General features: G+C 54.4%; 1 protein-coding gene across 2 annotated transcripts in view; it reads right to left on the bottom strand.

Annotated features, from left to right (window-relative positions):
- Positions 1-24,541, bottom strand: part of TAFA3 (TAFA chemokine like family member 3) — a 69,181-nt gene extending 44,640 nt beyond the window's left edge. The window contains exon 1 of one of the 2 annotated variants that reach the window (XM_039533182.1): positions 24,257-24,541. The gene's annotated coding sequence lies outside the window, so the exon portion shown is untranslated. Of the gene's footprint in view, positions 1-10,926; positions 10,990-24,256 lie in introns of those variants that run through there. The other variant, XM_039533183.1, reaches the window with a different exon arrangement.
- Positions 24,542-24,850: the final 309 nt, after the last annotated feature.

The following is a 24,850-nucleotide window of genomic DNA, read 5'->3' as shown; positions in this document are numbered from 1 at the left end:
CACCATTCTCTGGGTGAAATACTCCATTCTGTCACCTTGTGCTCCTGAGAACAGTGCCAGAAGGGGCCCATTAAATTACCTACTCCGAGGCCCTGCATTATAATCTCTCTCTGCCAAGAGCCTTCTCCAGGACGAGCTTTTCCAGCCACAATGTGAAAATGTCAGTCATCAATCACCTCCCCGTGGATCCGAAGTATGAGGAGGCAGCAGAGGGCTGGAGGTACCATAGGGATCAGACACAACCCCCACCCCAAGCGTTAGCAAGTTCATACTGACTGTCATGAGCACAGAATCCTCCCATGTTGCAGCTGCTGTTCATTCCTGAGACTCCCAGTGACTACATCACTGTCTCCCTCCTCTGCCTTGTGCACCCAAGGAGATGACACCTGCAGAGCTTCTGAATTCAGCAGGTTTCTAAATGGATTTGGCATTTCTATTGCTAATAGGAATATTCACTGTTATGCTAAATAGGACAAAACTGTAGCTGGAATAGGCCTTGAATTGCATTGTTCTCCATTAGAGTTCAATCAACTTCAGAAGCAGCTGGGCCCAGCCACTGTTGGAAACAGGATAACAGGCTAGAGGGGCCTCTGCTTTGTTGCAGGAGAACACTTGGTGTGTCTCTACATCTGGTTAGAGTACACCCGCCCCACCAGTGAAGGCAGAACATGCCGGAGCTAGGGCGAATCTAGCTAGCAGGGGTAAACGATAGCAGTGTAGACTGGTGGCACAGCTTTCAGCAGGGGCTCGTTCCCGGAGTATGTACCCAGGGGCCGAGCGGGCTTGCACTCATGCGGCTTGCCCAGGCAGCCACATATTCACTGCTATTGTTCCCCATGCTAGTCCAATCAAAGCTAGCCTGGGCGTGCCTGACCACGCTCCCATCTCACCTTCACCTGCAGTGTAGATGTGCCCTACTCAGTGTGTTTTGTTCTGCCCAGGTCCCTTTTAACTGACCAAGGGGAGCACCAGGCAACAGTAGGGCATCGAAAAATGTGACTTTCCCTCGGGGGAGAATTTCAGAGTCAGTATCTGTTCCGAATCAGCGAAAGGTCAAAATAGAGAGAATTTTCACAACACCAAAATGCTGAAAAGTTTCCAATGGGAACCGCAGACACGGAAAACATCAACATTCTCGATGGAAGCTGAATGATTCGATGTGGTGTTTCAAACATGAATGGTTTTGTTCCGAATCAGCATCCCAGAATGTAAAATGTCTCCTTTAAAATGTCGATTCGAAATGACATTTTTCATCTGGAGTCTGCTGACCTGGAAAACGGAAACATTTTGCGTACAGATGTGGTCTCCTCATCTCAAAAAAGATATACTGGCACTAGAAAAGGTTCAGAAAAGGGCAACTAAAATGATCAGGGATTTGGAACGGGTCCCATATGAGGAGAGATTAAAGAGGCTAGGACTCTTCAGCTTGGAAAAGAGGAGGCTAAGGGGGGATATGATAGAGATATAAAATCATGAGTGATGTTGAGAAAGTGGATAAGGAAAAGTTATTTACTTATTCCCATAATACAAGAACTAGGGGCACCAAATGAAATTAATAGGCAGCATGTTTAAAACAAATACAAGGAAGTTCTTCACGCAGCGCACAGTCAGCTTGTGGAACTCCTTGCCTGAGGAGGTTGTGAAGGCTAGGACTATAACAGCGTTTAAAAGAGAACTGGATAAATTCATGGTGGTTAAGTCCATTAATGGCTATTAGCCAGGATGGGTAAGGAATGGTGTCCCTATTCTTTGTCAGAGTGTGGAGATGGATGGCAGGAGAGAGATCACTTGATCATTGCCTGTTAGGTCCACTCCCTCTGGGGCACCTGGCATTGGCCACTGTCGGTAGACAGGATACTGGGCTAGACGGACCTTTGGTCTGACCTGGTACGGCCGTTCTTATGTTCTTATGTCAAAATTGGTATTTTCCCACAGAAAATTTGGATTTTGACAAATCCCATTTGTTCAGATGTGAATTTTTTTCAGGCAAAATATTTCACCCAGCTCTAATGATAACCCTTGGGGACAGCGAGCCCCGCCATTTACACCCTATGAGGATGAAATATAGCCCAGTGGATAGTGCACTGGACTGGGAGTCAGGAGACCTGTTTACTTCCAGCTCCACGGCTGCCTTAGGGGTGATCTTGGGCAAATCTCTTCCCCGCTCACCTTTAGACTGTGAGTTCTCTGGGCCAGGGGCTGCCTTTTACCAGGTGTACTTACGTCACCTAGCGCCAAGGGGCTCAGTTACAGTGAGGGCATTCAGGAACAACCTTAATACAATTAATAACATAATTAACATCACAAGTCAGGCCAGGACTGAACCCCTTCTTGCCCAAAAGCACAGAAACTGGAGTGCTGTCTGCAGTCTCTGCCCTTCCCAAGAGCCCTGCGCAATTCCCCTGGTAATTACGCTTCCTGAAACACACAGTGATTCGTATGCAGCGCCCTCTGTTCAATAAATGATTCAGCCGGAGCTCAAAGCTGCTCTCAGTGACGTGAGGCAGGGACTGTAATGTACACCTCGAACCACTCCCCACAATCACCGGCAAGCCAGCCACTGCCTTCTCCCGCTATGATTATTTCATTACAGCGCTGTACACACAGGCAGAGTGAATATTTATGAGTGAGGCCGAAGCTGCCAGGGGAAAGGGTGAAATGAAAGACGGCTGGACGCCATGCACAGGGAATAATTCATGGGGTGGAAAGTGAACTCGACCGAGCTGGAGAAACAATGGGGTTAAATGATAAATAAGCAGTAGGAATTTCACAGGCATTTGCACATGGGGAGTCCAGTGGGACTGGGCAGAAGGGGTCAGGGATGCAGCAAGCCACATGGTCTATAAACTCAGGCTGGGCACAATACATAGATCTGGAGGCCTAAAAGACAAGTATGATCAACTCTTCTCTTAGCATCTCCTGGTTCCCAAGTAGGAAAGATGAGCCAGCCCAGGACAGTGGGGTGTAACCCGAGACAGCAAGGCATGACACAGGATAGCTTCACTTGGCAGAACTCAGGACATGGGGTTGTTAGTGAGCAGGGTAGTTAACCACAGGAGCCATTTCCCAAGGGATGCAGCAGGTTGGAGTTTTTAAATCAAGACCAGATTTCTCTGTCTAGCTCAGACACACTCTAGCTCACTCAGAAGCTACTGGACGCCCCGAAGGGATTATTGTGTGGAATTATCTGGCTCAGGTTAGGCAGGAGGTCAGATCAGATGACCATAATGGTCTCTTCTGGCCTTAAATCTACAAGACTAAGCTGGCCTGGAATGGCCCAGGGTAACATGGGAGAATGACACTGTGCGGGACAGGACAGCAGAGAGCAGCAGGGCCTGGCCCAGGGTAACATGGGAGAATGACACTGCGCGGGACGGGACAGCACAGAATGGCAGGGCCTGGCCCAGGGTAACGGGAGAATGGCACTGTGCGGGACGGGACAGCAGAGAGCGGCAGGGCCTGTCCCAGGGTAACGTGGGAGAATGGCACTGTGCGGGACGGGACAGCAGAGAGCGGCAGGGCCTGTCCCAGGGTAACGTGGGAGAATGGCACTGTGCGGGACGGGACAGCAGAGAGCGGCAGGGCCTGGCCCAGGGTAACAGGGGAGAATGACACTGCGTGGGACGGGACAGCAGAGAGCGGCAGGGCCTGGCCCAGGGTAACGTGGGAGAATGGCACTGTGCGGGACGGGACAGCAGAGAGCGGCAGGGCCTGGCCCAGGGGAACGTGGGAGAATGGCACTGCGCGGGACGGGACAGCAGAGAGCGGCAGGGCCTGGCCCAGGGTAACGTGGGAGAATGGCACTGCGCGGGACGGGACAGCAGAGAGCGGCAGGGCCTGGCCCAGGGGAACGTGGGAGAATGGCACTGTGCGGGACGGGACAGCAGAGAGCGGCAGGGCCTGGCCCAGGGGAACGTGGGAGAATGGCACTGCGCGGGACGGGACAGCAGAGAGCGGCAGGGCCTGGCCCAGGGTAACGTGGGAGAATGGCACTGCGCGGGACAGGACAGCAGAGAGCGGCAGGGCATGGCCCAGGACTGCGCAGTGCAGCACAGGAAAGCATGGAATGGAACGGCCTGGGACAGCACGGCATCGCCGCTGTGGGACAAATCCCAGGGGGAGGAGGTTAGACCTGTCACTCCCGTTACAATAACAGACTCAGCCCCTCCTTCTTTAGCCTTCCTTTGAAGAGCACCATCCAGGCGCTGGCACTAATGGGATTACCCTGCTGCCTGTGGCTATGCCTGGCAGTCACTCCCTGACCCAGCTAATGAGTGGCTCGCGGACCACAGATGAGTATTTAGGAGACAGGCCTTCTGAGCCCTGAGTACTCTGAGCCGGTCGAGCGGGCTGTGGGGCAATGGGGAAAGGGCTGGGTTCTTTCCTTTCCCTCTGCTTGACTCGCACATCAACCTCTGCCCCTCTCAGCACCCGACTGGAAGGGACACCGGTGGGTTAACATGCCCGGAGAGCAGCATTCCTCTGCTTTCCCGGGTCCAGCACCCCATCCTCCTACTTCCAGCTCTCAGGGAGCTCTATTCACAGCACACCACTGGCCATTCCCATGTGCGCATGGACGGGCACTGAATATTAACTAACTGCACCCGTACGGAGCCTGCGGGGTATCGGCGGGCAGCTGTTAACAGCCCCGAGAACAGCAATAGGCGCCATCTGTGAGATGGTGGGAGACACCTGCTAACTCGAAATAGAGGAGCCGCTGCAACAGTCTCCCTCAGCCTGCTGCTGGCCGTGGGGAACTGGACTTAGGATGTGCCCTTCGGGGTCGGCTATGGAGACATGGGGAACACAGAACCATTTCCTGTCAAAAAGAGTGAAATTACAGCCAGGGGCGGGGGGAGAGGGGTGTTGCACAGGTCATGGGAAGCAAAGCCAGCTCTGGTTCCCACCTGGTAGTGTGCATCAGACTGGGGTGCCACTACCCTGCTCATGTGCTCTGGGATGTCCTGAGCTACACTCTCTGAACATGGCACCAACCCAGTGCAGCGTGGGAGGATCCCAGCAGTGCTGGGCCTGGATTCACACCAGCCTGCAAACCGCTTGGTTCTCGCAGCAAGCAGCAGCTTCTCCTTTCCTGTGATGCACTTGGCTGGAGCCTTCCCTCTGGACTGCTTCCAAGAGCACAAGGTGCCAACAGGTCAGGCATCAAAGAGAAGAGACAGAAATGCGCTGGCTGCTAGAAACGAGAGCCGCAGCCACCAACATACAACTAAGCAAAGGGACAAGGGCCCCCAGAGACCTGGGCCTGATGCAGTGGGTGATCCCAGAGAGGGCACCAGCACCCCCACCTGAAACAGAGGCTAACAGCACGCACCTGCCTCTGAGAGGGGCTGAGGCATTGTGAGCATTAGCAAAGCACTTTGCCCTTCTCCCCTGTTTATACCGGCCCAAGTGGGTGTGAGATGCTACCACGTTAGACCGCTGGCATGTGGCAGCCCCTGACGAAGCAGAGATGACGGTGCTCACCGCAGCTTGTCAGAGGATCTGACCCAAGACATTTCTTTTCAAGACATCTCTTAGTTAAACTGCTCCTACCCAGAGTGACCCCATCAGGATGTGTTTCAGAGGCATCGCTCGTTCTCAGGAGGAAGCTGCACACCCAGATGACTGTCCGTGTCCCTCTCTTCTCCTCATTACCCAACAGGACAGGGAGAGGGGCTCACACGCCCCTCCATACCCCAAGTGATCACTGCTCCAGGTTACCTGGGTTGGAAAACTGTCTCTGGGGTATTAGGAAATTTACTAGAGCCAGTTTGTTTCCTTCGTCACCAAGATGCGTCCCACTGCAGGCAGAACAGCCACCCACAGCAACCTGCCAATCATCCCCACTTTGCTCTCACATTCCAGCAAAGCACCCAAAGCACATGCTTCGCTTTCAGTATGTGAGTAGCTCCTGAGCATCCCATCTGACTCCCTGGCAAGCTCAGGTTCAAACCCAACTAGCTCTAACCTCGCCCTGTATCTGTCTGAGGCAGAGACATTAAGCTTTGTGCAGTTTATTCCACGGGGAGTCATTTGGCCAGTTCCCAGAACAGAAGTTCTGTAAGATCAGACTTACCCTCTGTATCAGAATGAGGGCTTGGCCCTGTGTTCTCGCCAAAAGCCCCCGCCCTCCCCTTCCTCTAATCCTGCCATTAACTCTAGAACTACTGCCACCCTCCACCCCAGAAATAGGAGAACTGAGTCCTGTGTATCTGGTGCGAAAACTCTTTGGGGCCTGACAGAGTGAAAGCTGCTGTGGCGGTCACTGCATGGACACAGAGCACTGCTTGCTACACCCATTCCTGCTCCCCTACGCAGATCCTCCTTGCTAATGCTGGTTCTGGGGGCACTGTACCTTCTCCCTCCTCCACTGGGCTCTGTGGGGTTCCTTTGGCTTTATCCCCTACATGCTGCCTTAATTAAGGTTTGGATCGGTGATGCCTTGGGCCACCATCCTCTTTCCTACACACAACAGGCACCTGAGCCTTGCAGATCACCAGAACAGCTTGAGATCCCGCTGTGGGCTCTCTCTGCTAAGCTGGCGGTGCTCATACCACGTATTCTAGCAGAAGGTGCTAGACTAGCAGCCAGGGAACCTGGGTTCTCTTCCAACTCTGCCACTGACCTGCTGTGCAACCTTTGGCCGATCACCTCCCCTCTCTGGGCCTCGGTTTCCCCTCTCTCGCTGTGTCTATTTAGAGTGTAAGCTCCCAGGGGAGACTCTCTCTCTAGGGGCATGTACAGTGCCTAGCACAACGGAGCCTCCCTGCGCCAGTGGGATCCCTGCACTCGCGGCAGGGACTGCATCCTGGGCTGCCAGCAGCTGGTGGGAGGTCCCACAGGTGGGGGCGAAGAGGGGGCTTTCCTCTAATAACGCCCCTCTGAGCCTGTCCTGCGGTAGGCGTATGCTGCCCTGTGGCAGGGCCGCGGCTGCACTGGGAGGAATGCTGGAAAGGAGCAGCAGTGAAACACCACAGTTCAGAGAGGCAATGCGCATTTCTGCCCTGTCCCGGGCTGTATCTAATTACCCACAAGAGGGAGAGGAACGTTCCTCCCGGGTAAGCAGCCTCCACACCACGTACCTTGCTGCAAGGGCTCGGGCGGGCTTCACGTGGCATCCTGGAGTCAACTCCCACCTTGACCGGGAGAGGAACAGCTCCAAGACCTTTCCCAATGCAAGGCAGCTCTGCCCGCCCCACAGTCGCTGCCAGCGCCCTGCTCCAAGGGGTGACCACACAGCCTCTGCTCTAGAAGGCCCCTCCCCCCAGCTGGCATGGGCCAGGCCTCCCTGCTTCAGCTTCTGGCCGAGAGGGTCAGGAAGAATCGCTCTGCCCTCCACACACCGCCATGATCTCTGTATCCTGGGGGTTCCTGCACCTCCCTCTGCAGCAGCTGGTGCTGTGACATCAGAGACTGGGCTAGGCAGACCCTGGGTCTGACCTTGTCTGGCTGTTCCTGTTATTCAGTATTTCTATTTCAGTAGATCCTAAGGACCCTGTCGGGGATCAGAGCCCCCTGGACTGGCTGCTGTAGGAGCAAACAGCACAGCACCTAGGTGCTGACCTCCAGTCTCCCCGGTGGTTTGCATTTCCCCTGCTAACCGCAGTGTTTGCCAGCTGCATTAGATCCCAGCCAGCTGCACGGTTCGATAATGAGCCTGGCTCCGAGATGCACCCCCAGAGCTCTCCTGTCCCTCCCACACCGGTGCCTGCCTCCCGTTCGACCTTCGCTCACTTGTCTCTCCTTTGCCTGACTCGTGATCTCCGAGTGCAGGACATCTTCCTCCCAGCAGCTCTTCACATCCTCAGCTTGCAGATGCCCCAGCTCTCCAGCCCTGCCACTGCTGCTTGGCTGAGCCAGGGGTGGAGATTCGGTGTGTGGTGCCTCGAGCCTGCTCAGCACAGGGCTCTGATTATCCCCCCAAGAGTGCTGGGCAGGTGCCTGGTCTGCGGCTCCGAAATCGGCTGGAAAAGGTTTGTGAAATCTGCAGGGGGTTTCTCTCTCTCTGGCTGGATTCTTGTATGCCCTCCCCCGCACACACATACCCTTTATCTCCTTCCCTCAGGCCTAACCTGACTATTTGCATGCTAGAAAAATACCAATACAAATAGGATTATACAGCTGGCACAGCGGGAAAGCGACCAGAAGAAAGAACAGAAGCAGAAGGGGGTGGGGAAAGGTGTAACTCATGGGGAAGCGTATCAGCACAGAAACGATGTGGAAAAGCACCGAGGAGATGGCGTGTCACAAGGCAGGACATGAGCCACAGGGCAAGAGAGGCCCCAGCAAGGCAGGATCGCCCGTAACAAGCTCCCCTTCACTCTTTTTTTTAGCGTGAATCTGTAGAACATGCCAGGTGCTGGGCACCTTCCCCACCCAACCTGATTTATAGCACCTCCTTCTATCCAAGCCCTGCCACCTCGCTCTGCCATGCCTCTCGAACCCAACACACAGCCCTCTGCCACCCCTGGAATCTCCCCACCACACACAGTTCTGCCAATGCCCCTCAATCCCAGCCTATAGCGCCCCCCACATTATCCCAGTTCTGCGCTCCCCACTCAGCTTTGCAAAGGCACTTGTGTCCCAGGCAGAGCCCTTACAGAGCTGTGCTGATACCCGCTGGTCAGGACGGACAGTGCCCCATGGCCACATCCAGTGCTCTGATGCAGCCCAGCAAGGAGGCTGGGTAGACCCTGTCCTTGGGGGAGCATCTTGTAAACCGCATATTCCTCATCTGTATAAAACTGTGATATTGCATACAAAGCATGCCTGGTGAGGTACCAGGGCAAAGGTTATACTCAGCTGAAAGTCACTGTTCTATCTAAACACGTATCTCTTTAGTGCATATGAAGTTATGAGAATTGTGTTGTATGGTTGGCACTAAAACATGCTGTAAGTTGGGAAATCAGCCAGATATTAGCTCCCCAGAGACAACAGCAAGGAAAGTAACCAGCGCCCGGGCGGGGTGTCAAACAACCATTAACCACTGTCCAGCAAGGGAGCTACAACTCAATGACTCACCTGCCTGAGGCCACACCAGAGACATTGCTCAACCTTGCCTGGGGACTCGGCAATGCCCCCAGACATGCCTGGATTTGTGTTCCCCAGAACAGAGCACAGGGGTCCACTGCTTGACCTGTCTCCTGCCCCCACCTATGCTGCAAGCAACAAAGATACTCAGAAGACTCAACAGAAGAGACTGGCCCAGGTTTAAGGGACAAACCTGTATATTAAGGACGGCAATATCCAGTGGGGTGAGAAAAACTGCTTCATCGAGACGTTGCCCAGTCTAATAGGGTTGAGAGTTTAGACCTCGTGCTTCTATTTTAGTTTATTTTGGTAACTAACTCTGACTTTTTGCCTATCACTTATAATCTATCTTTTGTAGTCAATAAATTTGTTTAACTGTTTATCTTTACCAGTGAGTTTGCCTGAAGTGGGGTAAATCTGCTCAGGTTGGCAAAGGTTGGTGTACATCCACTTACCATTGATGAAGTGGTGAACCAATTAATGAATTTGCACTGCCCATCTTGAGCAGTGCAAGACGGTACATTTCTGAGGTACAGTGCTGGGAGCTGGGGGGATTTGGCTGGTGCCTTTCTGTGTGTGATTCATGAGTGGCTCTGGGAGCAGTGATGCATCTAGCTGGGTGTGGGGCTCCACATTCTGTTGTGCTGAGTGATCACAGCGCCCGGAGGGGTTTGCTGCTTGTCAGTAGCAAAGCATTGGGGAGAGTTAAGGGGCACAGCGGTCTCACAGTCCCAGGCTGCACCTCGGGGATCCCATCCCAGACCCCATTGCCCCCTTCGGTCGCTGAATCAATGAAATGAATTAATACACAAGCAAATGCTCTCTGCTTGAAGTGGCCATGAGTTGATGGGATATGACTGGGCTGACTCCCTTGAGTAAAGACACATCTAGGCAATTTCAAAAACTCCAGTGGGTCTGTCAGCTAAATCCGCGCTCCACTTTTCACACTATGGCCTGCATTGTCCTGGCCCCTTCAGAGATGGCACAGCCTAGCATGGAAATATTGAGACCATTTTTAAAATGTGAACTATTTCCTCGATAAAAAAGGAACCAGCCCTCTCTGTGCCCCTGGAGCCAACTGTGTACATCCATCCAGAGGTGCCCACGCAGCACCATCGGCCTGCAGCACCACGGCCAGCGCACGAGTGGGCGATGGAGCCAGGAGCAGAAATGAAAGGAGGGCGAGGAGAAGATGCTGTGTACTGTGTCTCACCCTCCCACCGCCCTGAACTGACAGAGCGGCAGAGGGAGCGGTGCACCCAGCAGCACACACCTGGCCGGCCTGCCACGGGACACCCACTGGCAGGATGAGAGCAAGAGGCTTCCTCACCCCCTGCATTTCACCCAGGGAAGAGTCTCTATCTCACTAACAAACACCACCCCATCTTCCCCCGCACCCAATGCACCCCCAATACCTCCCAGCCCCCTGACACCCCCCAGCCCACCCACGCACACCCCAGCAGGGCAGGATCATAATTCTTTGTTACTCATTTCCAGTGACTACGGCTGGAGGCTGGAAGCCCAGGATTCCCCTTCCAAAGGCTGGTGGTCAGACCACCGCGGGAAAGGCCATGCTGCTTGTCACACTAGCATGTAGTGGCTCAGCACAACTCCTACAACAGGGGCTGGCTCACGGGGGCTGTTTGCAGCAGCAGGGTCCATTCCAGCAAAGAATCCTCCAGCAGGGGAATGGCCCAGGGTCGTAGCCCATGACCGCAGGACAGTGAGGTGCGGGAGGCAGCAGGATTCCTGCCCACTAACGGGCACCGGGGCTTTCCCCTTTGTTGGGAGGATTTAGCCATTCCAAATAAGGCCAGAACAACTGCTGCTCAGTGCAGTCACATGGCGAGAATGCAGGCATGGGAGCCAAGAGGCCTGGCTCCGCCACTGACTCACCTTGTGTCCTTGGACAAGTCACTTCTACTCCGTGCCTCAGTTTTCCCCTTGCCATAATGGGGCTAGTAACGCCACTGGTTGTGCATGCCTGGCAATTTGCTAGCATTCCCAGGAGGCTGTAGGAGAGTAATTATTTCGCATTAGCCTGAGAGCAGAGGCAAACAGCAACCTCCTGGTGAAGCCATTCTGCAGACCCTGCTCCCCAGCAGGTGATGAGAGGGAAGGAGATCAAGGTGCAGGACAGCCGCTCTGAGCAGAGGTCTGATCCTATTGCAAAGCAGCACTAGACAATTTCAGTGTACAACTCCCCTGGAGGGGAACTGCTCTTGCTGAGCAGGAAGAACAATGCCATGTCCCCTCCTTCCTGTCAAGTCCACAGGGTTAAACGCCTTGTCAGCCGTGCTTACCAACCTGCCCTCGGCTGCCAGAGCAGGCTGGCTCCATCAGGGTCAGGGAGAGTTCAGCGTTATGCAGGGAGGTTACAGTGCATTAATCAGCCTTTTCTCAGGGCCGGGCTGCTCCCAGCTAACTCACATCAAGTTTAGAGACATGCTCAAAATGCATTCCTTCGCCAGGCCTTCCTCTGAACTCGGGGTGCTGGAGAAGCCCGATCTCCCAGCACCTGCTGCTGCAGGGTGTGGGAGGCCTGGGGCAGGAGCCTTTCCCATACCGTACTATGGCCTCTTTCCCACAGCAAGTAGATGCATGGGAAGCCACAGCTCTTCTGTCCTGAGGGCAGCTAGGATTTGCTGCCCGTGATGGTGAGGGGCCCACGGGAAGGGGACATGAAGGAACATCTCAGAGATGTGCAGTGGGAACCTACAGACAACAAACGGCCGAGCCCCTGCCATCCCCGTTCAGGCCAGCAACAGGATTGGACCCAGTAGCCGGACCACTTTGCCCCTCCCAGGCAGCTGCTGTTATCCACGGTTTGCGGGATAAACCGGGGCACGGAAAGGTTCAGGACCTGATTTCCACCCACATGCTGACTCCCACGGGAGCGCAGGTCTTGCTGTACTGACTCACGGTGGAGGGGACCTGCCTAAGGCCATCATGAGGACATCTGTGGTCATGAGGAGACCCGGCCCTGCCGCTGCACAAATGGGTTTGCCTACGTGGGGTGCGTGTGGGAAGAGAGCAGTGATGCAGACTCCTGGGTGTGCACCCAACGTGCAAAGCGCCCAGGGGCCAGCTGCCTACTCTGGGAGGGAGGGAGCACTGTCTGAAACGCTCACTGGGGAAGCACATGCGGCTGTAGCAACGTGGCACGTTCACACGTGGAACACGCACTAGCGCTGGGCAAAGCTGGCAAGCGCTGCCTCCGAGAGGAAGCTGGGCCAAGACCATCGCACGGAGCCCGTGAACCTCCTCTGATCCGCATCCCCCATCCATCTGCTGAAGGTCAGTCAATAACGGCCAGATGTTTTCAGATCCTCCAAGGCAATTTAAATGCCAGCCTCTGTCCTTGTGGAAGTCAGAGAAATGCAGAAAATGAATGAATTACTTTAGCAACATCATCTGCATATAGAGCAGTATCGCTCGCCTCCTTGGCAGGGACGGTGGGATGGGGGAAGAACCAGGCTGCCGCAAGCATCCTGCCTGGCAGCTCTGATGCAAGTGTCCTACTCCCCACATGACCTGAAAGTGCTTGGCACTTTCCATCATTAACTGGTGTCACTCGAGCCTCCTTTTCAATCTTCAATGACTCTAGTTCTTTGTGCTGGTGGAAACTGTGTCCTGAAACTCCCCCCCGGCTCTGCTGACTGATCTCCACGTGACAGAACATGTCCTGAAACCAAACCCAGCACACTGCTTCCCCGAGCCAGGCGCCTGACGCCCAGGAGAGACGTGTCCCCACTACTAGTGGAGCTCGAACACTTCATTGCTACGCTGCGAGGGGTCTGTGCTGCAACACGGAGGGGAGTTTGCAGAAGGAGCTGCCAGGACCATCAACTCCAGGGGCCCGTAACAACATTAGGCTACAGAAAGATAAGGGAGCAATGCTGAGACAGCAGTGCCTGGTGACTGAGGACAGACAGACAGACAGAGACAGAGGGTGTATATGGGGAGGGAGAGAGAGATTTCCTCACCACCTACTTCAGACTCCCCAGTGCCTCACTGCTGCTCTGTCCCATTGGTTTGACCAATGCACACTGACATAGGGCAGATATTGGGGAGTCGTCTTGTCTTTGCTCCAGGCCTGGTGATTCTCCAGACCTCAGGCTCCTGTATCACACCCCACAGTCATCAATTGTGTCTCTGATCTTTCAGGGCAGGTGCTCCACGCTCCCTAGGGCAGTGGTCTTCAACTTTTTTTCCATTTGTGGACCACTATAAAAATTGGAATGGAGGTGCAGACCCCTTTGGAAATCTTAGCCATAGTCTGCGGCCCCCCAGAGGTTGAGAACCACTGCTTTAGCATTAGCAGGGCCTAGGATCCCGTTCCTGGGGGAGAAGCTGTGACCCTGGCGGAGCAGCACTTGGAGGGGCATTGACTGCTTTCACTGGGGGCTGCCTGAAGCCCTCCTCATGGCTGCTGGGGGCTTGGAGGGAAAACAGGGGATCCCTACAGATCTCAGTTGCTTGGAAAATCAGAGAAATAATGCTTCCGGACTCAACCAGGGCTGGAAAACGCATGTTCAGGAGGAGCCTCAGTGAGTCTCTTTCAGCTCCACACCAGCATTCAGTCTATATCCCACCTCCTTCCACTGACGCCCCAGCCCAGCAGGCAGGGATGGAGCAAAGGGGCCACGCACTGCCCCGGGCAGGAGATGAGCACAATCTGACATGCTCCAGCTGAGACCAGTTACACCAAGTGAGCAGAAAATGCCTTGGGAATGGATCTGAACAGGTGTGAACCCTCAGCCACAAAGCAGAGGGGTGCTGGGATTAGGGGCGGGGTACGTTGCCTCTGGATGCACTGTACAGAGTCGGCTCCAGATGCTACCCAGGCGAACGGAGGAAGAACCACTTTGTGGTCACAGTGCTGGACTGGGGCTCCAGAGATGTGGCTCCAATCCCCTGCTCTGCCACAGACTCCCTGTGTGACACCTGACAATTCATTTATCCTGCTGGGCCTCAGTTCCCCATCTGGGCCATGGCGATGAGTCTATTCCACACAGGGACAGCGTCCACCCTCATCACCAGAGCATAGGAGCACCATCCAGCAGGGCATTAAGTGGTGTCACTAACGTCCTTCACGTGCAATAATACAGCTCTCCCTGTGTGCCTGCTCTCTCTGTGTGCCTCGTCTATTCTGATTGTGAGCTCCTCTGGGCAGAGACCTTCTGCTACTCTGGGCCTGTGCAGCGCCCAGCACAACGGGGAGTTTCTGGGGGAATCTCTTCCTGGGACAGACTCGAACAGCTGTAGAAATCAAGGCTGGCCAAGTGCCAAGCACCCCTACCTTCTCAAAGCCGTGCACTCGCTGGCAGACACCTGTCGTGCAATATATAGTTAGTTAAGGAAGGCTGAGCTGTTTGGGATAGCTATGAAAGTATAAATTAATTACAGCGTTAATAAGGCATCTTCAGCTGGCCACACTATACCGAGCGGGAAAGCTCTTGTGCAGCACTGGAAGAGCTGGGGACTGTACTGCCTTCGTGAGCGCACTCCCTGCTGCTAAGAGAAGTGCAGGGGATCTAAAGCACTGCCGGCCATAACAGGCAAAGTGACGGCACAATCCAGCCTTGTGAAACACGCACTCCTGCTCTGATCAATCTCGCTGGAGCTGGTCCACATAGTTCCACCCAAAAACTTATCCCACTGCAAATGTGATTTTGCACAGTTCACTGTCTTCCATGGGAAAAGGCTGAATTCAGAACAATCTTCTGATTGTCCCAAACGGGAGACTCCAACCCAACCAGTTTGAGTTGGACATTTTGAAACAAAATGACATTTTTCATTCTGAAATGTCGCTCTGACATAAGAACGCTGTTCTGACACATCAAATAATTTCCTTTGGTTGAAACTATCGATATATTTCCACTCGGACATTCCCAGCCGGAAAGTTTTCAGAATTTTCCATTGGCAGGCTGGATTTTCTTCTTGTGCTGGTTTTTGTTCTGATTTGGAAACATCTGACCCTCCCACGGTGTGAAAATGCCATTTCCCGCCCTGCTCTCACCAAATGCTGATGGGTTTGCTTCCTGAGACAACAAAGCAAACACATAACTGTGCCAGAGAGGAGGTCATAGGAGCAGAGATTTCCTCCGCAAACAACTTCCAGTTACAGGCGCCTACTCCCAGGACTAGACACTGTTCCTCTTTCTATCCTCCAGAAAGCTCCCCTAGTTCAGCACAAAACCATGTGCTCCAGAACCAAAAGGCACTGAGCTGGGAGTCAGGAGTCCTGAGCTTTATTCCAAGAGGCTCAGGCACCCAAATCTCATTAAAAGCCAATGGGAACTAAGTACCAATGCCCCCTCCCCCCCCCACAACTCCGAGGTGCTGGGCTGGGACCCAGGAGATCTCAGTTCAATTCCTGGCTCTGCCACAGATTCCTTGAGTGACCTTGGATGGGTCACTTAATCTCCCTGTGCCTCAGCTCACTGTCTGTAAACGGGAGCTAACGATGCTGACAAGCTTTATCCAGTGCTTTGGGATCTGTGGATGAGAAACACTGCACAGTGGGGTTCTGGTCCACCACACGGCTCCGAGGCACTTGGATCATACAAACAACAACAGGTGTGTGAGGTGGCGAGCATCACCAGCGCTCTCATATTGCCATGACGTCCCTACGTGGTGGACCACATGCACACACAGATGGGAAACACGTTGCAAACTGCCCTGTCAGATCTCGACGCCTCTGGTGGGAATATCGAGGTCAAGGCTCTGTCGCAGGGCAAGGTGAACACGATTCCCCCACCCTGCCTGTCTGATTTTATGCAGGGTGCTGTCAGAGGGAACTGGGGCCCAGCCGGAGGGAGATTTGCTCTGCTCCGAGAGGGAGGTGGCTGGGACACTTTCATTCACCAGTGAGTTTCCCCACTTGGTGGAGGCGGCTTCCTTTGCTTTCCTTGCTAATGAGTTTGGTGTGACAGGCACTTATCTCAGCGATGACAACGGAGCCGGAGAGCAAAGCAGACATGAAAGGCTGAGTAGAGAGGAGACGGGAACCTGCCAGCTCCCCAGAGACAGGGGCAGGTATCCCACATCCATCTCCAGGATTCACTGGCAATGGGCAGCACAGGCCAAGATCTCAGCCAACGGCCTGTCAGAGTCCCGCCAGCTGCACAGGGAGCAAACAGTGACATCAATCGGAGGCTCCGGGGCAGGGGCTCTCGGCCTCCTCTGTACCTCAAGCCCACACCACAAACCTCGGGGACATGAGGGAAGGCCCCATGGGTCACGGCCCCAGACTGAAAGCTCGGGCTTTGGGAAATGAGCCCCATACACGCTGGCTCCAATGCCAGAGGCTGAGTGTGCAGGGCTATGGAGCCTGGGTTCCCTTCTCCGCACCTCCAGGCAGCCCTGCAGATATCTCAGCTGCTGTTTGCATTCCAATAGCACCTGGAGGCTGCACTGGAAAGAGCTTGGTGTGAGGGATGCACACTGAGCCAGTGCCCACCCCAAAGAGCTTGCACAGACCAGCCAGAGCAAGGTGGCAGAAAGGAACTCATCTCCACTGATAGGTGGGGAACTGAGGCACAGAGAAGCTAAATGACTTGCCCAAGGTCACACAGGGAGTCTGTGACAGATCTGGGAATTGAACCAGGATCACCCGAGTCTCCCACAACTGCTGTAATCACAAGACCAGCCTTGCTCCTGCACAGCACATGCTGACGCTGCCCTTGCTGTACGTGCTCAGTGGGTAGAGTCCCCCAGGGTCACCAACGCAGCCTCTTTCACCAGAGCTAAGCCCGCTTTCCAAGGAGTGAAAAGCTGAGCCAGGGAATGCCTGCCCCAGTTACCTGCTCACTAGCCTATCAGGATTTGGGGGGCGGGGAGGGTTTTGCATCTTTAGTTTCTGTGCCCCAGTGGCAGAGACATACCCACCTGCCCAGGGAAAGACAATAGCCACCATGGGAACCAGCTGGCCAGCGTCCCTGCCAAAGCCCACGCCAATGCAGAGGAAACACTGCACCATAACCTCCAAGGGAGGCAGCCAGACATGGATCCCTGACTACAAATGGCACAATGTGTTTCATGACAATGCCAGTTAAGACACCATGGGCTGCTGAGAACCGTTGCCAAAAGGCAGGCGGACAGGAATGCTAAAGAGAGTGCCAAAGTGTCCGGGGCCTATTCCTCCCTTTGTCTTGGGGTTCACTTTTCACCATTTCATGTTCGTCCCCACCAACAATCTGATGCCCCAGAAGAGCTGCTAACAAACTGGGTAAGATAACAGGACCAAGCTTAAGGAGATGCTGCATTTGGTGACTCCTGGCTTATAACTACCATGCTATCCAAGTGGAAGAGAGCATTTTTAACATGAGCCATTTTCTGGGCCTGTTCTAGTCAGCCTCTGTGGTGCTAGCATCACTGCAGCAGTTGTGTTTAATTTTGTAATACATTCATTAAGTATGGTACAGAGCTGTGAGTGATGAAGTGTTAAAGAGAGTTAGCAGAGGTTAATCACCAACAGCCATGGAAATTATGATCTCAGCACTAAGGTGTTGATTTCATTTTTACCAAATTATATGGTCTGAAATCTAGAGCCTTGTTTTGTTGTTGTTGTTGTTGTTGTTAAAGCAGCATTTAAAATGCTGAACCTCCAGTTGGTATGGCTCCAGCTGTAACAGCGTTTGGAATGCAGTCTGCTGCCCAACAGCGTTAATGAGGGACTTTCTGTCACAATCAATTATGCTCCGAGTTTTGGAAGTCTGGCACATTATGTGCACAGGTTTGTGAGAGAGGATAATTATATTCAGCAATATTCCATGGGGGAAAAAAAGAGGAGCTGGGGGAATAGGAATTAGGCGCAAGGTTTTCAATGCAAAATAATACAGTACTCATCTCTAAAGTGATACCACATCACACCCCTCTGCGCACATCGGGCCCAGCGGCTTTGCCAGCCTTCAGAAAGCTATCTAATAGTCCAGCTATTTCAGCACATCTATGAGTTTGCAGCATTTTTGGTTGGTCAGAAAGGACCAACAGTGCCCACAACCCTCTAGGGACAACATATCAGATCAACCAAATGTGTGTATTTAGGGGAGGGGGATAGATGACAGGGGGAGAAACTGAATGTGAATCAAAACACTCATGATTGTGTTACTAAATGCAAGTACAAGGTATTGATTGGTTGTTTGCTGAATTTAAACACTCCCCTGCAATGTTTGCGGCTCAAAGCAGAACAGCATTGGGCTAACGCATGAGAAGTGGGATTTGAAGCAGACTGTAACCTACAGTGAAACTGATTAGTCCATATCAATTTTCCAAAAGGAGTGAAATACAAAGGGTAAACCAAGCACATAAATGAAAGTAAATTAAGGTTGTACAGTTCTGGACATCACATTCACCCCTGGTTTTGTTAGTAACACAGACAGTCACGTGTATGATGTGTATCTATCAATATGAAATATTCTAATGCAGCCTCCCTGTAGCACTAGGAAGTCTCTCCATGAGCAGAGCAGCCCTTGGGAAGCAGTATCTGTAGCTACTGATGGCTCCATCACAGTAAGTGTGCCTCAGCCATCCATGTCCTCAGCCAGGGCCCAGCTCTACAAAGTACTGACCCCCATCACAATCCCATTCACTTTCAAACGGTCGAGTGAGGCAGCAGTTTTGACTTCCAGGCCAGCACCTCTCAGAACCAGCCCCGAGCAAAGATGGCCACTTTCAGACAGGAGAGAAGATTACGCCCCATGCTCCAGCTCTCTCCGAGCACTCTGGGTACTTACTCTCCCGCCCTGAGAGCTAAGCAAGACCTCTGTGCAGGCGAAAGTTTCTGTCAGTGCAGTCCACACAGGGCACAGCTGCGTGTGTCAGCTCGACCTACTGTAGTGCCCAGCTGGGTGCAGTGGCTGCAGATGTTAGCAACAGCAATAGCTGAGCAAAGGTTCCCTGGTACTGCAGAGGGATTAGCCTCACCAGTCACTTCATGCCACATCCCACAAGGCAGGGAAATTAGAGAGAGAGAGAGAGAGAGAGAGAGAGTGCACGCAAGCATTATCCTTCCCCAAGGCAAACCCCATGGTGGGTGCACAGCCTCTGACTGCAGCTGCACTGAAAGGCTCTCCAACGGGGTGCCTCTCAGTGCAATGGCTAGTAGAGAAATGCGCCCACTGCAGAAGCACTCCTGTAGCTGGCACTAACTGGCATCCTACATGGGAGCCTCAGGAGGGAAGCTGGGGATCAGCCAGACCACGGGGAATGAACTCCTTCCAAGGCGTTGCTCCAGGTGAGGGGTGAGGCACTGTGCAGGAGATGGGTACCCTGCCACTGTAGCTCAGGTGTCCAAGGACTGCTTTGGAAGGAGAAGACAAAGGCAGTCGGTGGGCTGTAGCGAGAAAGGATGAAAACCAGCTGGTGCTTTGCACTACAAGTCTCAGCACCTCCAGTACCCACAGCAGCCCAGGAGGCACGCAGCCCTGGCAGGCTGAGGAGTTTGGGCCCCATCGCCTGGACTGGACAAGACCCTGGGTTGCTCTCTGACAAATCCTGCTGCTCTCCTCACCAGCAGGAGCTACGGGGTCTGACGAGAATCGGAGGATTCCTGGGGAAGTTGGCTCAGGAAGATGTTACTGTCCTTTGAACATGAACTGATCGTGACAGGGCGGGAAACTCAATACAAATCAGCTCAGTGTTTACAGTGGAACCCACAGGTCACACTGACTGGTTAACTTTTTCTGCAGTGCCCTCCAGGGGATGAATCATGCTTAAGAAGCAAATTCACCTGTTCAAATTACACAAGGCAGAGCACTAGCGAGGGGGGGTTGCTGATGCTGCTTTGGGCAGTGTCCCACGGAGCTAGCTTGCCTTCCCACTCACAGGCTGATTGGTTGATTGTTTCAGTTTCTGCACAGTAATTTCAGGCATGCAGCTTCCGCTCTCTCACACGCTGTACTCCCATTGTCCCTCCAGCTTTCAGGCACGTCTCCGCCGCTTGTTTTTAGACTCTTGATCCCTTTTTTTTGGGTACTCCAAGTGACACACGTTAGAAAAGCTCCTGTGACGTGACGGTGCGGGGCTGAGACACAGAGTGGGAGAAGGTATCCCTGCTGCTGGCTCTCAGGGGCCAGGGAGCCCAGCGCCATGGGAAATGGGAAAGCAGAGAACGCAGGACTTGCCAAAACTGACCAGCCCCAAAGTCCACTACTCTAGTATCCTATCTCCAACAGTGACACCAGCTGCTTCAACGGAAGGTGCAAGAACCCTAGCAGCCAGCAGATGGGAGATAATCTGCCCCAGGGGAGTTTCATCCTAACCCCCAATAGTTAGGCTCTGGCATAAACCCTGAGGCAGTAGGTTTTATGCCCCTTTTCATTTTAGAATTAGCTGTTAGAGCTCTGGCTATTCCTGTCATCAGATGTCCACTCCATCTGTGAATCTGGCCAAGTTGGTGGCCTCCATGACATCCTATGGCAATGAGTTCCACAGTCTAATTACATGTTGTGCGAAACAGTGGAAGCTGCTGGGGAGGCCAAAATGAAGCACAAACACACTGTCCAGAATGACAAAGCAACAGCAGGGAGCCCTGCAGAGCAGGACTGAGCATATCTGCCCATTAAAGCCTCTCTCTCCTTCTCTCTTCCAGTCTGATTTCCTTCCAGCTTCTTGTTCATTCCTTCAGCATTTGCCGCATTTTCTTCTCCACCAAGGGTGAGCAAGGGAGTTTTTAACTCTAATTCAGCCCAAGTGCTGGGACTGACTCCTGCCCTTGTGCTCCGCAAATCCCATCTCCTGGTGCTGCTGGCATTTTGAAGGTCAGCTCTGCTGACAGCTCTATCCTCAGATTCATCCAGGGCCAGGAGCCTGTCTCTCAGATGGAGAGAGGCAGCTCAGCAAGGAGGTTGATACCCAAGGTTAACAGCAGTTAAATCAGTCTGGTCATTCCAGGAAGGTAGGACAGCTAAAGTTGTTGTCCCAGTGCCACCAGCACGGCTCCGCGCCCCGGGAGCACGCGTGTGCCGCCAGCATGGCTCCATGCCCCGGGAGCACGCGTGTGCCGCCAGCACGGCTCCGCGCCCCGGGAGCACGCATGCAGGAGAGAGTCTCTTAGATATCTTTGTGCCATGTCACCAGCGATGGCCAATCAACCCTAATCACGCAAGAGGGATTATTCAGAGAGTAACCCCTCCTATTCTCTCTGCCAGGCCAGTCCTAGGGCATGGGATCCCCCCTTTTCCATCTCTTTGGAACGGCCACGCCTCTGGCTGGCACATTCCTCCTTCCTAGATGACAGGCCCCCGTTGGGAATCTTTCCCCAGACGCAAAGGGGCCAATGAGAAGAGGGGGATGCTCGCGCCATGTGTAAGGACAGCTCCATCCCCTTCTGCCCTTACCTTATTCTACGAGTCAGCTCGACAGGACGTAGAATCTTTGGGCCCAATTCTGACCTGGTGTAAATCAGGAGTAGCTCCACTAAGCCAATGGAATTACAGCAGGGGAAATGAGATGAGATCAGAATCAGACCCATCTAGCGTCTTAACTCCTGTCTGAACCCCTCTACTGTCAGGAACAACTGGTGCCAAGTGGAGCCATTGGTGGGTTCTGTATTTTCCTTCCCAGAAAGACAACCAACAGTTGCTATAATAACTGAGCTTTTATGCATTCTCAGGCTGCTTTCCAAAGGAGGTCAGTATAATTAACTCCATTTTACAGATGGGGAAACTGAGGCACAAGAGGGGATGTGACTTGCCCAGCATCAGCCAGCAGCAGGAACTGAGCTCTAGTCCAGCTCCCTAGCCACTGAGCTGCCCTCCCTCCCTCCCATTTTTGGGGCAATGGAGCAACGGCAGCAGGAAACGTTTGCTTCTTTTTTGGTCCTGAGCCAGTCATCTTAGCTGATCAGTTTGCAAGTGCTGGCACAGGGAAACAGCCTGGATGTGACTCTCCAGCCTCCATTGCTCCGCTGAGGCTGATGACAACAGAAGGCTCAGCTATTGCATACGCTGGGACGGAGGGAGTGGGAGCTCTCGGACTAATTCTGGAGATTTTACAATAGCCAGGTACAGTGCAGGAAAACACTACCTCTCTCAAACAGTAGACAGATAGCAGGACTGACTTAGATCCCCGTTGGCTGGCTGGCTGTCACCATGTGTGCATCCTGCAAGCCACTGCAGCGGGGACAGGACCTGGCACTTGCCAGGATGTGTAGACAGCAGCAGTGCCAGGGGAGCCTCTGTCTCGCTGAGCCAGCAAGAGCCACTCCAAGTTGGTCCTAGATGGGAGCTGCATTCCCCTGGCCAAGCGAGTCAAGCTGGAAGTCACTCGGCAAATCTCACAGAGCCAGCTGGCTGCTGCTGATCACTGTCACAGATGACTTCCACTGAGACCTGGAGGATCTGCCTCTGCCATGAGTCATTCTCCCAGCACAGGTCTCTCTCTCGCCTACAAATTATGCAAGGTTTTGGGTTGGGTTTTTCAGATGCACGCTGCAAGTGGATAATTTAATTAGTTTCACTGTTGGTTCAGCCTTGCGCCTAGCAGGAGCTCACAGTTTCTTTAGAACAAGGGTTCTCAAACTGGGGGTCGGGACCCCTCAGGGGGTCGTGAGGTTATTACATGTGGGGGGGGGTCGCAAGCTGTCAACCTCCATCCCAAACCCCGCTTTGCCTCCAGCATTTATAATGGTGTTAAATATATAAAAAAAGTGTTTTTAATGTATAAGGGGGGGGGTGCACTCAGAGGCTTGCTGTGTGAAAGGGGTCACCAGTACAAAAGTCTGAGAACCCCTGCTTTAGAACCAGTCCTGTTTGGCATGAAGCCACAGACCTCCCTCCTCACATCTATGCCACCGCTTCCCCTGGTATCTGCGTTCCAACACCTAGGCTCTCCCCTGGGCATGAACACAGAGCTGATCCTACAGAGAGGACACAGGACAGTGCAAGATAGCCCAGCCTGCTGAGCGAGGCAGCTAGGCAAGATGTAAACGCAGCTAATGGAAACCAGGTCTTGCTGATTTAACTGGCTCTACATCCTATACAGGAAAGCGCCTCCCCATTGACTGTGCCTCCATGGAGAACTGCCCGCCTCAGGAAAATTCAGAGGCTCCCACATACAGACACATGCCAGCCAGTCACCCACTATACTTATGCTTCAGGAAGGTTTCCTGCCCTTAAACTCCCCACATTCCCCCAGCCCTGACTCCTCATGCCACTGGGACACTCTCCTGCTGAATCTGAGATCACAGCCCACCAGTGCCACCTCACTGGGTTATGACTTCACAGCAGGAAGAGAAGGAGATGCTGTAATTCAAACTCCAACAGCAATGGGAGAACCAGGAAAACACCGCCTGGAGGCACCTGTGTTCTTATAAATATTCCCCTAGTCTGCCCAAGCCAGTAACCCATTAGCGCCAAACCTCTCCTGCCCTGATGCAAAGAGTCAGGGGGAGATTTTTAAACCCTCTCGCTGCTCCTCCCTGTGAGCAGAGCCTGTCTCCATACTCCCCTAACCCAGCAGAGGAATGGGAGGCTGTGAGGAGGTTCCAAGAACGCTACCCCAGGGAAATTACTCCAGATTAAGGCAGCGCGGGAATTTAAAAGCACAGCAGCTATTTGGGACTAATGCCCTGTGTGGATGCTCTTATTCCAGAATAAGGGAGCCTTTGCTGACTCCGCTTCCGAAGCGATTCTGGAATAAGTGTGTTCCCCCAGGGAGCTCACTGCAGACAGTGTCCCTGGGGGGCGGTGGGGGCTTCTGAGCTGCATTTTCTTTCCCCCCGCGCCCCATCCCAGGAGGTTGAAATCTCTGCAGAGAACCAAGCCCCCCGTGACATGCCGAGGGAGGGTGGAACATCCCCAGGAGCCCTGGAAGCCCCGTGCTCCCCGGGGAGCGCCCGCTCCAGCTCCGGGGACACGGCCCGGGGCACTTTCCGCCTCTCCCCCGAGACTCTGCGCCGCGGCGTTTGCAACCCGAGCGAACGGGGAGGAAAATCCGGCTCTCGCGGGTCCCCCCCGGAAGTTTGCACAGAGGCAGCCCGGAGAAAGTTGGCTGCCAGGATGCGCGCAGGGAGCTCCCGGAGCAGCGGCCCCAGAGCTCGCCTCGCCCTTCCCCGCCCGGGGGCCGCTTTCCGAGCTCCGCACCGGGCTGCAGCGTCCGGGCGCCGAGCCCCGGGGGGGGCCGCTCCACGGAGAAGCGCCTGGGCGCGAACCTGGCAAAGGGGGCGTCCCCCCCCCGGCTCTGCCCCAGCCCCGGCCCCGCCTGGCCCCCGCGCACCTACCTGTTGGGTCCCGTCACAGGTGTCCCCGCCGCGCGCCCCAGCCGCTGCCCATCCCCGCCCTGCGCGCCGCAGCTCCGCGGCTCGGGCCGGCTGGGGCTCCCCGGGCAGGGCTGCGCTCGGCTCGGACGCGCAGCGTCTGGCGGCTCTGCTCGCTCCGCACCAGCCTGGCTCGCTCCTGCGCCGCCCGCCGCAGCCTCCTCGGGGGCCGCCGGGCAGAGCCTGGGCGCCGGCGAAGGGGCGCAGCGACCCCTAGCGCTCGCACGGCCCCGCGCTCTGCACCTCTCGCGGCACGGCCGGCTGCGCTGCGCGCCCCCAGCAGGGCGCCTCCCCTCCAGTTACCTCCGCTCCCTCCCCTGCCGGCCGGCCGGGAGCCGGGCTGAGCCCTGGGGAGCCGCGCCGCCAAAGGGACTGGCAGTGCTGCTGGCCCTCAGCCCCGCCCCCACCCTTTGGCACAGCCCCAGGGGCTGCTGGAAGGGAGCTAGCGCCCTGCACCCTCTGCTGTGGCAGGGCCAGCTCCAGGCACCAGCGCAGCAAGCAGGGGAGGCAGGATCGGCTCTTTCGTGGGGGTCTCTCAGTCCCTCTCGGAGGGCAGGA

The sequence above is a fragment of the Mauremys reevesii genome, linkage group 4 (assembly GCF_016161935.1).
Source record: "Mauremys reevesii isolate NIE-2019 linkage group 4, ASM1616193v1, whole genome shotgun sequence".
Taxonomy (NCBI): domain Eukaryota; kingdom Metazoa; phylum Chordata; order Testudines; family Geoemydidae; genus Mauremys; species Mauremys reevesii.
The sequence above is the reverse complement of the archived record's forward strand: the minus strand, read 5'-3'. Positions and strand labels throughout refer to the sequence as shown.